Source organism: Podarcis muralis, chromosome 8 (assembly GCF_964188315.1).
Source record: "Podarcis muralis chromosome 8, rPodMur119.hap1.1, whole genome shotgun sequence".
NCBI lineage: Eukaryota > Metazoa > Chordata > Lepidosauria > Squamata > Lacertidae > Podarcis > Podarcis muralis.
The window spans coordinates 11,877,130-11,894,061 of record NC_135662.1 but is presented as its reverse complement, the minus strand read 5'-3'; the positions used below and the strand labels follow the sequence as shown (position 1 = coordinate 11,894,061).

General features: G+C 45.5%; 1 protein-coding gene across 4 annotated transcripts in view; it reads right to left on the bottom strand.

Moving 5' to 3' along the window:
• Positions 1-16,932, bottom strand: part of CYRIB (CYFIP related Rac1 interactor B) — a 65,738-nt gene that overhangs the window by 38,855 nt on the left and 9,951 nt on the right. The window contains exon 1 of one of the 4 annotated variants that reach the window (XM_028736153.2): positions 8,289-8,455. The exons of 2 other annotated variants lie outside the window; for them this stretch is intronic. The gene's annotated coding sequence lies outside the window, so the exon portion shown is untranslated. Of the gene's footprint in view, positions 1-8,288; positions 8,456-16,932 lie in introns of those variants that run through there. One more of the 4 variants, XM_028736150.2, reaches the window with a different exon arrangement.

The window sequence follows — 16,932 nt, the reverse complement described above, 5'->3', positions numbered from 1 at the left end:
CTCACTCAGCACACTAATGTGCCCTTATGTCTGACCTGAATGACGAACTGCTATGCCATAACCAGCTCAGCACTGAGGCTTCAGACTAAAGATCACAGACATTACCAACAGGACTTGAAAATTCCAATTCCTAGGCATCAGAATAAAAGTGCATAGTCACCTGTTACCCACAACTTTTGTAGCTACGATTTGTATAGTACTTTAGAAAGTACGACATGTTTCCCACACAAAACAACTTTAGTAACCCTTAGAAACCCACTCCAACCCTTAAGCTGGGTGAGCATTATTATCCCAAACTGCTGCCTGGGAGCAGGATGATTGTCTAAGGCAACCTAACCCATCCCATGAAACTCACCAGATTTGTATCTGCAACTTTCTATGTCAGTTTTCTGGACATGTTACTCATTGCCAGAGCAACTGAAGTTCAATTTACAACCTAGGTTTTTTGTTGTTTTATTAGGCTAGGCAGTGGTGTCCAAACTTTTTTCAGAGGGCCAGATTTGATGACCTTTTTTTAGGATTGAAGTAGTTGAGCTTGATCTTCTTTTAGGGTTGAAGTTGTCAAGGGTTTTTGGGGATTTTACCCTAGGAAATAAACTGCCACAGGGACCGGATTAAACTGACCAGCGGGCCGGATTAGGCCCCCAAAATAGACTTTGGACATGCCTGGCCTAAGGAGTCGAATGAAGTGTTCATGGCCAAGCCAAGCAGCCATCAGAAACTGATTCATGGAATGCTGCAATGTACTAGGCTTGTTTATGTTTAAATATGAGCCACTCCGCATAAATTCAAATATTTCAACACTAACCACGTTAATGAAGCACAGACATGCAATGCAGGTAGGTTGCTTCAGAAGGCTGGCACTCTGGAAAGAGCCGCTCTCACACTGATAGTAACCAGGCTGGGATGAGGAGCTGTGATGCAGCTTCTGCCACATACACAAGGAGAACAAAAGGGAAGTTGGACTGTGCTTTCACAGTGCAGGCCACAGCATATTTAAACAGACTTTGACTACAAGAGAACATCCTGTGGTATTTCATGGTTGATAAGGAGAAATAAAATCTTCAGGGCTCCTTTAATAATTGCTGGAAATGTTTTGATCCCATGGGGCCAATTTTACACGCCTAAGGTGGAAGAGCCTTTGTTGAAGTAAGTTCTTTAAATGTTTTGAAGGCTATTTATAAAATGGCATGAGTAAAGACTGTTGTTAGATCGTGAAGTTATTCCATTCAGCTGCTAGGACAACATAATTAATGAAGAAAAGAAAAAACTTGACCGAAAGTCCACTTGTTGTAAAAAAAAGGGGAAAAAAGGGGGGGAGGATATTAGAAATCATAAAAACAACTAGAATGAATACAAAAATGCAATGCTACCATACTAGTGAAAATGATCACCTTAATTTACACTTGAGGACAACTTGGAAAACAGTGACAATGCATCTGATTAATGGGGCTTGAGCCCCAAAAACTTTTTATTACAAGAGATTTCCAAATCTTTAAGGCACCACCAGACTCTGATGTTTCTGATAGTAATCACTTTCTAAAGATTTCTGCCATAAGGAAATGAAAATTCTGGAGACTGCTTAGTCATCTATGCAAAAATAAAAATCTGTTAAGATGTAAAGGTAAAGGTTAACTTGTCCATGCTACTTTATATAAAAGATAAAGGTAAAGGACCCCTAGATGGTTAAGTCCAGTCAAAGGTGACTATGGGGTGCAGCGCTCATCTCGCTTTTCAGGCCAAGGGAGCCAGAGTTTGTCCCCAGACAGCTTTCCAGATCATGTGGCCAGCATGACTAAACTGATTCTGGAGCAACAGGACTGTCATGAGTGCCAGAGAGCACGGAAACACCATTTACCTTCCCGCTGCAGCAGTACCTATTTATCTACTCATGCTGGTATGCTTTCAAACTGCTAGACTGGCAGGAGCTGGGACAAAGCAATGGGAGCTTACCCCGTACCGCAGATTCAAACTGCCAACCTTCTGATTGGCAAGCCCAAGAGGCTCAGTGGTTTAGACCACAGCACCACCCACAGCCCTGCTGCTTTATATGAGGAAAGGGGGTGTGTGAAATCTAGAAAAACAGACAGGCACAAACATGATGGTATCAGCAACTTTAAAAAAAAAAAGACACAGAAGTACATTACATCAGGAGATGACTGAGCAGGGGGTGGGGGAGGATATCAGAAACTTTCTGCTGATATCCTGAAGTGTGTTTGTGAGGAGCAAGTGTTTCCTCATTTCTGAAGTGGGACCTTACTTTTATCTCTGTATCCGGAGCAAGCAAGGGAGGCAGAACTGTGAGTTAAATGAAGGAAGTAAAAGTAATTTCACTTTCAAATCCCCTTTGTGCAACCAGTAAAACCAAAATAAGTGAACGCCAACAATGTTATGTGGATATGTATTCATTGCTGACAGTGGTAATTATTCAAGACAGGTCTTTCCACGCAGGAGAATCAGATTAATAAAATCCCTTAATCATCAATGGGTTTTGACTTTAATTTATTGTGGATTCTGAATAACCCGCTGTTTACCTAAGAGATTACAATTTGGAGACTGACGGGGTTTTGCTGCAAGATAACCACATGGCCCTACAAACCAAATCATCATCAGCTCAAATCAGGGCAGTTAATAAATGAAAGTTCAAGATGGACCTCTGTCCTGAAGCTTATCACGTTTACATTGGGAATATGTCTCACTTGTTTTGGTAGATCTCACTTCTAAACACTTGGGTACAGAAGGGCCATGGAGCTATGAAAGAGACTACCAAACAGTTTCTTCTGGAACCAGCAACAACATGTCTTTGCAAAAAGCTTTATTGCACATAGAAGCAACCCAGTCAGATGGGCAGGGTACAAATTATTATTATTATTATTATTATTATTATTATTATTATTACTACTACTACTACTACTACTACACAGGGCAAGTCACATTTCTAGCAAATCATGTCAGTAGGGTAGGCAATCTTTCTTGGGCTGTCACTTGTGACTGGCAATTTGGACTACTTACTAGACAGAAGAATCTGAACACCTAGCATGCACACTGACAGTCATGGTCACTTGGAGATTGTTTCCCCCCAGCTGCCATTACGTCTTTTTTATATATAATTTATTTATTTGATTTTACAAATTAAAATTTACGTTCATAACCAGAAATAAAGAGAAATACACAAAGATTCTCCCGAATCTTTGGACTTCCCTGCACGGGTTCCGTTACTAACCCTTTTCCTCTGCATATTTTAAGTCACTCCATTTTTTAAAAAATACTCCACTATATCCATCGTTCTTGTTACATTACAAGTGTTTTTAAAATCCTGCCAAAGAATTCAACTGCTTACAGTGGTCTCCTAGATAAACTATAATTTTCCCTCATTCTTTATTGAAATTTTGGTCCTCCCAGTTTCTGATTTCCCCAGTCATTTTCGCCATCTCTGCATAGTCCATCACCTTTGTCTGCCATTCTTTTCTGGTAGGGAGTTTGTCTTCCTTCCATCTCTGGGCTAAGAGATGTAGGAGATTCTTACATGCCATAGACAACCAGGTGAATTTACATTTAAAAGGTAAAATTATACTCAGTTGGTGCAATCAGCTCCTTTTACTCTCTGCAAGCATAGACAACACTGTGCTGTAACACTGACAAAAAATTTTAAAGGCCCTGATGCAGAAATTTAAGCAGCTTGCAGCAGAAATAGCACACTGTGCTTGAGGATTTAAGTTAACTAACACTTCAAGCTAAGGAGAGCAGTTCCTGAGCAGCAGTGGCGTCAGGTTCCTTTGCATCTTTAATGGAGTATGCAATTACATGCCATCTTGTCTTGCAATAGAGTTAAACTGCTGAGAACATCCATACATTTTTAGGGCTGAACAGATCATCCATATCCCCCATGGAATTTGCAAGCAGTATCCATTTAAAGACCTAGGGCTACTGCAAAAAAAGCTCCTGGAGACTGAATTGGCCTTAAGTGTGAGGTATAAAAGCCATCTGAATTACCTCCAATAGGACTGTGGTCTCCTGAGCAGCAAGCAACATAAATATGTGATAAAATAAAATGAACAGCTTACTCAAGTTCTGCTGCTTACTAGTTATCATCATTTACATTTTCACCGCCCCTCTTACATTCTTCACAATTTTTGCTCCTCCCTAATCATATCCCCATTTCAGCAATGGAAGGGAAATGAGGGCAAAATTGAATTATTTGCTGGCAAATCAATTCTGAGTTAATGATTCAGCAGGGATTTGTTCCCAGGTCTCACACGTAGAAGCCCAATGTTGAAAAAACAAAGTGTCCAGAAGATAAAAATATATAATAATGTACTAACATTTTAATGTGGCATTCATTATGATGAAGCATAGGGGGATTGATTAGCTGTGTTTAGGCAGTCAGAGGGGCTTCTGGGTTGCTACTGGATCAGCTGCAGTGATCCTGCTTAGATGCTCAGATAATAAACCTTAATAACATAGGCAGTCAGGACACAACAAAGACAGACTAAGCCTAGGAAAGGAAAAGGCAGGAGTTAGGAAAAGGTAGGCTATGGAAGTTCCTAGGAAAGGTTGTTGAAACAAGGGAGTACGTAGTCCAAACCAATACAAAGAGGACAAGACCAAAGGGAGGGTGGGACAGTCAGAGAGGGGAACAGCATTGCACCAGGAGTTTGCATATAGAATTAAAATATTAAAGCCAGGTTTTTAGAAACCCTCTATTAAATGTCTTTGAACAGAAGTGGACAACTCATGATTTTTGTGCTAGAAAAGATTATTTTTGTGTAGAGAAGACATGTAAATAGCCATTTGTGATTCACTGACTTCATGACACTAACACAACTTTGTGACGCGAACTTGATTTTTCACGAGAAAATACAGCAACTTAACATATCAATGTAAGCTGAAAGAACTGCAGAAGAGTTCATTTTAACTAGTAATGGGTCCCTCTTTTAATACCCATGCTACTTCTTCATTGGTCTTCTTGTAAAACTTCAAACTGCTAGATCTCCAAATCTTCACCTCTGCCTAATTCACTTTCTCCACCTTGCCAACCAATTAGCCCCCATACTGTGTCCTATCCTCTCACACCTGCCTTTGTGCTATGTTCTCCTCCTGCATCTGGCAACACACTGGCTTTTCTACCTTCAAATAACTATTCTTACTATGTCTGCAAAGTCTCCCTCCTACCAGTTCACCACCCCTTGCCTCACTTTATCCTCTCCTGCTCTCTGAACACAAAATTAACAGCTACCTCTGGTACACATCAAAAAGCAATAGGTGAACTAAATACTTTCCCCAAAGCACCATGGACTGTCTGATCAGGTGGTCTGTAGAGCTGCTGCACTAGTCAGGACATAGGAAAACCACTCCTAGGAAGGCTTACTGTTACAAAGTTGTGTTTTTGTGCTAAGAGCAACTTTTTAATAGTCTCTGTATGCCACCTATTCACAACTCCTAAGAAAATTTAAAATTGATAGGAAAGAATACACCACAATTAAAACCAAACAGATAATACGTTGAAACCATATGCAGGGTTTTGCAATTGAAGAAGGCCCTCTGCCCAGGTCTCACCAGCTTCATGAAGTTAAGAAGAAGGAATCAGGTTTGAAAAGAGCCATTTGTCTGACTGCGCTAAATAAACATTACCTTTGTATATCAGAATAGATATTGGGGGTGGGGGATTCTACTTCTTTCAGGCCATCTATTTTGAAACATGGAACCCACCCTTCCTTGCAAAGCTTGGACTCCTAGCAGTCTTAAAATGATGAAAGTTAATCTGCCATGGGACTAAGATATGGGAAACCCTTTCAAGGGCAGGAGGCTGAGCTGCATGACTTTCAGATCCTCTCTGTCCTGTGGCTCCACATATCTTATTAGCTTCTTTCAAAACAGTACAGAAGTAATGAATTCGTATTAGCTCTTCACTGTTGGCAAAAGGAAATCTGGACTTTTCTGTTATCAAGACAGTTAACCATATATTTATTCTTTTTTGTGAAATATTTCTTCAGAGTGGCCACAAGAGGTTGAACGCGGAAAGAGCAAAAAGTAATTAGAAAACTGAAGTGGTTCATATGGGAAGAAAGCAATGCATTTACTCAATTCTGTTTGTGGGAATTTGGCCCCAAAAGAAGAGAATGAATTCAGAAGCCACAGGTAGGAGACACAAGTGGATAGGAAAGAGTTAAGTTTCAGGAAAGGCCTCTAGACAAAACAACAGAAAAGCTTAACAGACATAACAAGCAGACCCAGGAAGCATTACAGAAGTCTAGATGTAAGTGACAACTTGAATTTCTATTTTAAAGTTATCATTTAAAATGGTAATACAGTACAAAGTTAGATGCTTCTACTACATGGGGGCTACTAACATGAGTTTGACCAAAGGGGGGGATCAATATTACTGGCATTCAATTTTTAGATACTTCTATGTGCTCAAGCTGTGCACCCCGGTTTTTCTGAACTCTTTTTACAATATAATTAGTGCATTACTTTAATTATACAAGTAGTGCCTATGTAAGAGCATAGGAATATCCTTTCTGGATCAGACAAGAAGTCTATCAAGTCTACCACTCTCAATAAGTCTACCAGCTGCCTCTCCCAAGGATGTGGAAAGAGCCGCTCCCTGTTTGCACTCATCCTCTGACAGAATTATACAACCCCTAATAGCTGCTGGTAAAGCTATCTAATCTTCTTCTGTAATAGCCTTCTAAGCTAGTAGTCATAAAATCATGTGGCAATTAATAGAGGGCACAAGGTGAGGCATTTCAGAGTCCTAGATTCTTAACGACACTGAACAGCCAACTGCTGGCATTAAACTGGGGTTAAAGTACTGGGGTGAAGACAGATGTATTGGGACCATTGATTTCTAACAACACATTCCAGTATGCAAAATGCTTTATCATTTCTGGCTGATTTATCTTTATGACAGGTGTGACAGGGTACGAGGAGGAGAGGGGTTGAAAGTCAGGTCCACCTACAGTTATCGGAGGAAGGGAAGGGAATCAAATGAAATACAGACAGGCCACACAACTACAAGAGAGAGGGAAAGAAGGAGAAACAACTTGAATTTTGGGAGGGGAAAGTACATACTGTCGCCTTAATCTATGCAAAGGAGTGTGTGGGGTTTTAGAGGGAGGTAAGAAATTGTTTTGCATTGGAAAATAGGGAGAATGCAGAGGGCAAATGGGATCAGATCTACCTGGAGGGAGGGAGCATGCACTCAAAGCATGTCTACTTTGAAGTAGTCTCCAATTTATTCAATGGGACTTATTTGCTAGTAAACTGATAAGGGGTTACATCCTAATAGTAACAGGAGGGGAGGAGGAAAAATGATATGGAGAAGGAGGAAGTGTATAGGGACCTTAGGAAAATGAGAGGGGGGGGGGTCTATGCAGTTATCCTAAATAGATGATAAGAAGACTAGGAGGAAGGGTTCTGTCAAAAGTTAGGGAATGGGCAGGCTGTTATTATCATTACAGTATTATTATTATTATTATTATTATTATTATTATTATAGATTTGTATACTGCCCGATACCTGCAGGTCTCAGGGCAGTTCACAGGAAGAAATCATGATATAGAAACACTAAATACATAATCAAAAAGGAAAATGAAAACAACCCAATAACACCCCCCCCAAAAAAAACCCCCACATTTTAAAAGAACATGGGATGTCACATTCCAGTTATGCACTTGCCTCCTTTATCTTTCAGATCCTCTGACACAAACCCAGTGAACCATCATTTTTAAAAAGCCACCGGGGGAGAAGGCTGGGCTTCCAAGACTCTCTTTCTTTTGCAGAGGTTCTACTAACTTATTCCAGTATCCTCCATTAGAAGGATAACCTAAGAACAAGTACGCTGGAGAAATGCCCCCCGCCCGCCAAGGGATGTAGTAACGCAGAAAGCGCGTAGGAGAAAATCAGGGATTGGAAATCGGGGGGGGGGGGGGAGGAAAAGGAAGAGGAGCGGAGCCACGAGGCGGGGGAAAAAAAATCCGAAACAGACCCACGTGGAAAGCGAGAGGGCGGGAGAGAGGCGAGGAGGCGGTTTCCATGGAGACAGAGGAAGAGGCGCGCGATCGGCGCAGGGAGGGAAGGTGGGCGGGGCCAGCCCATGTGCCGAGGGGGCGGGACGCAGCGTTCCCTGAGAAGCGAGCCAATCAGGAGCGAGCGCAGCTCACACACTGAGAGGGGGGGTGGCGGTTGGTTGCGCGCGCGGCGGGGGGGGGGGCCGGTTGTGAGGGAAGGGTCTTCCCCCCCCCCCCACTTTCCTCCCCCCCTCCGCAGGTTTAACGGATAATACTCACCGCGCTGCCCCCCTCCCCCGAAGCTGAGGGGAGGGACCGATGTGGGGCGGCGGCAGCAGCGGCAGCGCCCGCAGGGACCAGGCTGAGGAGGCGGCTGAGGAGACGACAACCGCCGCCGGGCGTGCGTCACGCGCGTGCGCGCGGCCCCCCCCCGCCCACTCCGCGCAGTGACCCGGATGTACCGGGCTAGGCAGGGCGGGCTCGCTGTGGAGGCGGCGGCGGCAACGGGTCGCCGCCGGCGGCCGACGCTACTGCGCATGCTCGCTCGGCGCGGCAACCTAAAACATAAAAAAGAAACGCGCCCGCAGGTGATCTTTATGTTTCTCGGCGCGGGCGGGCGGGCGGGATTAGTCCCTCTAATCCGTTTTCTCTTAAAAGCGCTTAAATCTCGGGATGATTTCGGGAGGGAATCGCGTGAGGCTTTCCACACACCCAACACCTGATTAAAACGGAGAAGATTTGAACGATATGGTTAAAATTAATAATATTTCATATTTATTTAAGCACTGCCTAAAGAACAGCTAAAATGTTTTTTTCCCCAAAAAAAATCATTTAAAAAAACCCGTTGAAACATTAATAGAATTAAAACTGTGCGTGTGGGTAAATCTTTGTATCTATATCTTGCATTTATAGCTTCAATTTTCCCTCTTTCCAAACGGTTTGGAGAGCACGCACGTGTGTTCCTGTGCCTGTGCAGAGAGCACATGGCAAAAGCTGGCACAGCATCTTCCAGCCACGAGCCTCATTCATGGCATGTTCCATGCTAGCGATGATTGGTTTAGCTTTGGGAAAGGAGGTAACGTGGAAAAACAAAACAACTTCCCCAGCTAAACTTCTTCTGGGCAGCTGTCCATCCACTTGAAGATGCATTGCGCCTTTTGTCACCTGCGAGACACAAGACTAACCCCAACAAATAATAATAATAATTTATTATTTATACTCCGCCCATCTGGCTGGGCTTCCCCAGCCACTCTGGGCGGCTTCCAGCAAATTATTAAAATACAGCAATGCATCAAACAATAAAAGCTTCCCTAAACAGGATTGCCTTCAGATGTCTTCTAAAAGTCTGGTAGTTGTTGTTCTCTTTGACATCTGGTGGGAGGGCATTCCACAGGGCGGGTGCCACTACCGAGAAGGCCCTCTGCCTGGTTCCCTGTAACTTGGCTTCTCGCAGCAAGGGAACCGCCAGAAGGCCCTCGGCGCTGGACCTCAGTGTCCGGGCAGAACGATGGAGGTGGAAAGGCTCCTTCAGATATACTGGACCGAGGCCGTTTAGGACTTTAAAGGTCAGCACCAACACTTTGAATTGTGCTCGGAAACGTACTGGGAGCCAGTGTAGGTCTTTCAAGGGGCTAGTCCTCACTGACGAGGTGAACTGGGGCTAATGCTTTGGAGTGGTGGAATCCCCAAACATAGAAGCCGGGGGGGGGGGGGGGAGAGATAGGCAAAAGCTAAATCCCTTCCCTAGGACCAACTCCAGGTTAGAGGGGTCTTTGGTTGTCTGAATCCAGGCACAAGCAGTTGCCCAGAGCACCAGCTGCACAACTGAACAGCTATTTGTACCAGTAGTAGCCACAGGCTTGCCCAGTTGGCAAAACTTAAAACAGCCTTCTCCTCTCCCAAACAGCTTTCCATTTAATCAAATGGCACCAGGGCTCTATTCCACACATCTGCATGTTGGGTACAGTATTAAGCAGCCTCTGGTTTTAGCCCAAGGACAGCGTGGCCCTCTGGATGTTATTGGACCTTTTGGTGAATAATAAATCTCAAGAATACATAATAAATCAGGGCATCATTGGCTGATTTAGGATTGCCACATCCCTGCTGTTTCTTTGACAGGAGAGCTTGGCGGAAAATCAAACAGGTGATGTCTTCAACGCCAGGCTGAGCATTGCTCCACCTGTTTAATTTCCACCTGCCCTGCTACTGATAACAGCACAGGAGCTCTGGCACGGAAGAGTCAAACTGTGGCAACCCTCCGCTGGCATCTCAAGCACCTCCTGCAGTTTGTTTAGTTGTGTCCGACTCTTCGTGACCCCATGGACCAGAGCACGCCAAGCACTTCCGTCTTCCACTGCCTCCCGCAGTTTGGTCAAACTCATGCTGGTAGCTTCGAGAACACTATCCAGCCATCTCATCCTCTGTCGTCCCCTTCTCCTTGTGCCCTCAATCTTTCCCAACATCAGGGTCTTTTCCAAGGAGTCTTCTCTTCTCATGAGGTGTCCAAAGTCTTGGAGCCTCAGCTTCAGGATCTGTCCTTCCAGTGAGCACTCAGGGCTGATTTCCTTCAGAATGGAGAGGTTTGATCTTCTTGCAGTCCATGGGACTCTCAAGAGTCTCCTCCAGCACCAGAATTCAAAAGCATCAATTCTTCGGCGATCAGCCTTCTTTATGGTCCAGCTCTCACTTCCACTACTGGGGAAACCATAGCTTTAACTATACGGACCTTTGTTGGCAAGGTGATGTCTCTGCTTTTTAAGATGCTGTCTAGGTTTGTATCTCCTTCAGTTAATAACTTTGCAAATCCCAAATGGCTGGTGCAGTATCGCACCAATGCCAGGCCATAATATTTTCACTGACCCAGCAACCTCATTATCTTCAGACGGGGAGATTTCTCAGCACCAAGAACGCTTGTAGTTCTACAATTTTCAATCAGAAAGATGCCCCCGGCTCAAACTGCATATTTGATATTTCCGACCTGATTTCACCAACGGTACTTGGAAACGGGGTCAGAGAGAGAGGAGGCCCAGGCACCAATTGCAATGCATCACTGTAACCCACCCTGCAACTGAAAAGCAGTTAAAAGGCACAGGCAGGGACCTTGTGACCCTCCAAATGTTAGATTCCAATTCCCATCGGCCCCAACCAGCATGTCAAATAACCAGGCATGATGAGAACTGTAGTCCAATAATATCTGGAGGGCCATAGGCTTCATACCACTGGCTTAAGGGACAGCAACCAGGAGCACCGCAAAAATAAACACGGCATAAGGATAATATGTGTGTGCATGTGGGAGGCTGATCCATATTTTCTACAGAACCGCCGGAACCACGTAACGCTGGTCCTGAGAGATCTGTATTGGCTCCCAGTACGTTTCCGAGCACAATTCAAAGTGTTCGTGCTGACCTTTAAAGCCCTAAACAGCCTCGATACTCTACCTGAAGGAGCGTCTCCACCCCCATCGTTCTACCCGGACACTGAGGTCCAGTGCCGAGGGCCTTCTGGCAGTTCCCTCATTGCGAGAAGTGAGGTTACAGGGAACCAGACAGAGGGCCTTCTCGGTAGTGGCGCCTGCCCTGTGTAACGCCCTCCCTTCAGATGTGAAGGAAATACGCAGCTATCTTATCTTTAAAAGACATCTGAAGGCAGCCCTGTTTAGGGAAGTTTTTAATATTTAATGCTGTATTGTTTTTAACGCTCGATTGGGAGCCGCCCAAAGTGGCTGGGGTAACTCAGCCAGATGGGCGGGGTATAAATAATAAATTATTATTATTATTATTATTTTTACAGAGCAATTGCAAATCTGGCGTATTGTTGTGCCTGGACAGTAGTTAATGGGGACCCTCCTAACGTCCCCAATGCCTAAGTAAAAGGGAACAGAGGAAACTTGTTGGCTGTTATAAACATTACTGGCTGTTACAAAAGGGAGAGACAGAGGGAAATTGAGCTTTATGATTGCAAGAACTTAAAAGTGAGGAAACGCAACCTGTTCTAGAAAGAAAGAAAGAAAGAAAACCTACTATGCAGAAGCAGCTGACAGGCTCAGCATTATTTCGTTTCATTTTATTTTTTGATACCTCCAAGGTTTGATTAGTCAGTCTCTTTGATCTCTGTAAGTTCGCTCTTGTCTCCGACATATATGGCATTAGGAAAGTAGTCCCATTGGGGCTTGGGCTGCCTTCTGGAGCTTTTCTGCACTTAATGAGAGAGCTGGTGTAGCAGAGATGCTAACTGCAGGGGCATGGAATCCCTCTCCACCCCACCTTCAAATTTCACCCCAGCCATGAACTTGCAAGATGCCCTCAAGGCCAAGCCTTAGTCCCCTTACTCTCCATGTACAGCCAGTTTGCAGAAGCTACAGCTAGGTCACGATGGTGAAACCCATCCAACGGCGTCCGGAAACGAGACTGTGCAGCTTACCAGGGACATGGCACAATCCGAGGAGCTGAGCTTAACATTTCTAAACCAGTTGTGGGTGGCCTGTGGCCCTCCAGGTGTCTTTGGGCTCCAACTCTCATCAGCCTCTGTCCCAGTCAGCATGCCCAATGGTCTGGGACAATGAGGGTTGTACTATATATCTCAAAAGTGGGCAACCAAAACGATCAAGGCTGGATCAAGGCACCATCCAACCATCTCCACTCCAAATTTGTGTAGAGTTAGCCTTTTCTTCTCCCACAAGGCAGTTTGCTTCTGGAAACCACAGGAGGAAAGAGTTACATTGAAGGGTCCTTTGGAGTAAATCTGTCTTCAGCACTGGACTCTTTTGCTGTTCTCAGTTCTTTGGCAGTTATCATGAAAAACCTGAGAGATACCCAGCTAGATGTGAGCTCATTTTGACCTTGGGCAGAGTTGTTTTGTCTGTACTACTACTTTCCTGTCGCCGTTTCCTCCTCCTTCGGGGTAAGCTGTGCTTCGGGGAAGGGTTGCAAGCTTTAGCATGTGTTGCATGCTAAAGAAAAGGTCCTTGGTTCCATCCCTGGCATCGCTTGGCACCCTTGCCCAAAACCCCGGAGAGTCACTAACGGTCCGTGTGGACATTACTGGGCTCCATGGGCTCATGGAGACGCAGGTTGCAGCCACAGCAAAGGTGGCATTTTTCCATCTCCGCCGCATCAAGCAGTTGGTTCCTTACCTTTCTCTCCCTGATCTGGCCACAGTGATCCATGTGACGGTCACCTCCAGGCTTGATTATTGTAACTCGCTCTACGCGGGGCTGACCCAGAAACTCCAGCGGGTGCAGAATGCCGCAGCGAGGCTCCTTACGGGGTACTTGCCACGGGATCACATTCATCCAGTGCTTTACCAACTGCACAGGCTCCTGGTGGAGTACAGGGTCAGGTTCAAGGTGCTGGTTTTGACCTTTAAAGCCCTATGTGGCCTAGGACCCACATACCTACGGGACCGCCTTTCCTGGTATGCCCCGCGGAGGACCTTAAGGTCCACAAATGACAACATTTTGGAGGTCCCAAGTCACAAGGTGGTTAGATTGGTCTCAACTAGGGCCAGGGCCTTTTCAGTACTGGCTCCGACTTGGTGGAACGCTCTGTCACAAGAGACTAGGGCCCTGCGGGACTTTACACCTTTCCACAGGGCCTGCAAGACAGAGCTGTTCTGCCTGGCCTTTGGTTTGGACTCAGTCTGACCCTTATGTTTCCCTCCCCTTATGGTTTTGATCTATGGGCTACTTTTAAAATGAGGCTGCATTTTAAATTGCATTTTAACCTGTATTTTAAATTGTGGTTGTTGTTTTTCCCCTATTATGTTTTTACTGTAATTTTACTAATGATAGTCGCCCTGAGCTTGGCTCTGGCTGGAGAGGGCAGGGTATAAATAAAAATTATTATTATTATTATTATTATTATTATTATTATTTAAAAAGACCTGACTCCGCAGGTGACAGCTTCCTGTGCATTCAGGAAAAAGGGGTCTTCTCTGTAAACAACGGCAGGCGAAAGGTTTGAAGGAAAAAGCAAGTTTGTAGAATTCATCACACAGGTGCCCCATCTGTCCTTCACGAAGCCCCTCCATCTGTCCTCACAACATCCCTGCGAGGAAGGATAAGCGAAGAGATGTTGGCCCAAGGTCCCTCAGTGAAATTCACGACTCAGCAGCGTTTAATTCGAACGCAGCTCCCAGCAGTACTACATTACAAAGCATAATCCTTGCAATTGCCATATCGTTTATTTTATTCGCAGGCCTTTTGCCCGGAGTTAAGGCAACATTACCTTAGTAAATATATGAGTGGTTTCGCAGCACAATCCTTCAGGACTAGGCTGGGGGGAATGTGTCACCCGCAGGGTCTTGCCATCCAGACTGTGACCTCCCCTCTTCACCTCCCACATGAAGCAATCGGGGTTTTATTTTCGCTTTCCCCGCCCCCAGTGGCTTCTGTTTCTGCCAGTGTGTCTGTATTTCTGCCATTTGGATGCCCTGGGCATTCATCTCTGCATGAATAACCCTTTTTTACCTTCACTTGGCTCAAGAGCAACATGCTGATCTATTGCCTTGCTGGCAAGCAAAATGGACTGCCATCTCCGATTGACTGGAGGTACCCTGAATACTTCCAGGGCACCCAACGCCTGACAGGTTCAGACCTTAAAAGAATGGCAGGTCTACCAAAAGCCCAAGCCTGGTACAATCTGCAACCCTCGGGTTTTATTTTCAAGCAAATCCTTATATCTTATCCAGACATTAAACAGTGCTTTCCTGACAATATGGTTTTTAAATACTTTATGTGCTTTGACCTTATCATACCACAGATATCCATGCCATCCAAATACATTATTAAAACCTTCCAGATCCAAAATGTCTGTGTTTTCAAGGAGTAGCCATTCTTTCAACCAGCAGAAAGCTGCTGATTCATAATAAAGTTTAAGGTCTTACTCCTAGCCAGAGAAGCAATGTTACTCATGCAAATGCTAATGGCTGTATTCCTTTTTAAGAAAATAGCAGCGGTGGCACACGCACTGCAAATCCAGATAAGAAGCTCTACGTAGAAGGGTAGGCTTTCACCCAGACTGGTGACTGGAAGCGGCCGCCAAGACCATATAACACCGGTCTTGAAAGACCGACATTGGCTCCCAGTACGTTTCTGAGCACAGTTCAAAGTGTTGGTGCTGACCTTTAACGCCCTAAATGGCTTCGGTCCAGTATACCTGAAGGAGCATCTCCACCTCCAACGTTCTACCCGGACACTGAGGTCCAGCGCCGAGGGCCTTCTGGCGGTTCCCTTGCTGCGAGAAGCAAAGCTACAGCGAACCAGGCAGAGGGCCTTCTCGGTGGTGGCACCCGCCCTGTGGAACGCCCTCCCATCAGATGTCAAAGAGAACAACAACTACCAGACTTTTAGAAGACATCTGAAGGCAGCCCTGTTTAGGGAAGCTTTTAACTTTTAATAGGTTGTATTTTAGTGTTTTGTTGGAAGCCGCCCAGAGTGGCTGGAGAAACCCAGCCAGATGGGTGGGGTATAAATAAATTATTATTATTACTTCTGACGTGCCAGACAGTGGTGAAGCTTCATGCTCCGGCACTGGGGGGGCGGAGAGCAGACGGGGGTGGGGCTGGTGCGCGTCCTCGGGGCGGGGCGCCCATCGCCAGCCGTGATGGCACCCTGCCGGGATTGCGCTGCCAGGGGCGGTGCGCTCCCCCCACACTCCTCTTCCTCTGCCAGTGCTGCCAGAGTCTTGATCTAGATGGCCCCCCTCCTGCAGCTATTTGCATGGGGTGGGAAAATGCAATGCAAATAGCAGCAGCAGCTGCTGCTGCTGCTGCTTTATTTACCTGGTTTACATTCACGCAGGTACCTAACTGCATGAATATTGCACCTGTTGCGTCTGAAACTTGGAACTCGGGCTCACCTGTTCCCCAATGGCTCCTGCTCCTTTAGCACAGGGGTTGCCAACACCTGCTATCCGCAGGCACCAGCACAGCTTCCATTGCCTCCTAGGCAGTGTTTGAAATTAGCCAGGTGCATTTTGCACCTGCTTATGGACCACTTGCAGGGATGCGGATGGCGCTGTGGGTTAAACCACAGAGCCTAGGACTTGCCGATCAGAAGGTCAGTGGTTTGAATCCCTGCAATGGGGTGAGCTCCCGTTGCTCGGTCCCTGCTCCTGCCAACCTAGCAGTTCGAAAGCACGTCAAATTGCAAGTAGATAAATAGATACCGCTCTGGCGGGAAGGTAAACGGCGTTTCCGTGCACTGCTCTGGTTTGCCAGAAGCGGCTTAGTCATGCTGGCCACATGACCCGGAAGCTGTACGCCGGCTCCTTCGGCCAATAAAGCGAGATGAGCGCCGCAACCCCAGAGTCGGTCACGACTGGACCTAATGGTCAGGGGTCCCTTTACCTTTGCCCTATGGGCATCTTGAAACCAGGTGAAGATGCCAGGATGGAGCCTGACATGGGCACCATCTGGAGGTGAATACTTGGGGATCCTTGGATCTGGACTCATTCCACGCACTAATACCCTACGTGTGGAATTCTATCCATTCTACTTTGTCCGGACAATCGGAATGAATTTCAGAAATGCTTTTTCTGAGCAGCCTGAGCATGAGTGGTGAACGACGTTATAGTTAATTGTTGTTGCTTGTCTTCACGTATCCCTTGCCTTGCTCACCGCTGTGAAAAATATTCTTACATTATGAATGTCGGAATGGGTCAATATATATGTGTCCCTAGACTTTTCTCCTTTAAATTCTCAAAGCTCTTAACCTAGCTCACTTGTCCGTGAAACTCACTGGCTGACCTTACAGTCCAGTGTTAGAAACTCAGATATATAATATAATCCAAATTGATTTTCTCTGGAGTCAAAGATATGACTGGGACAAACCTTGTTATGTTGAGTTCGTATTTTGCACAGTTTGTATAGGGTGTCTGTTTGATAATATGTGGTTTGCTATGCCTATTAAAGGATCTTTATTGAT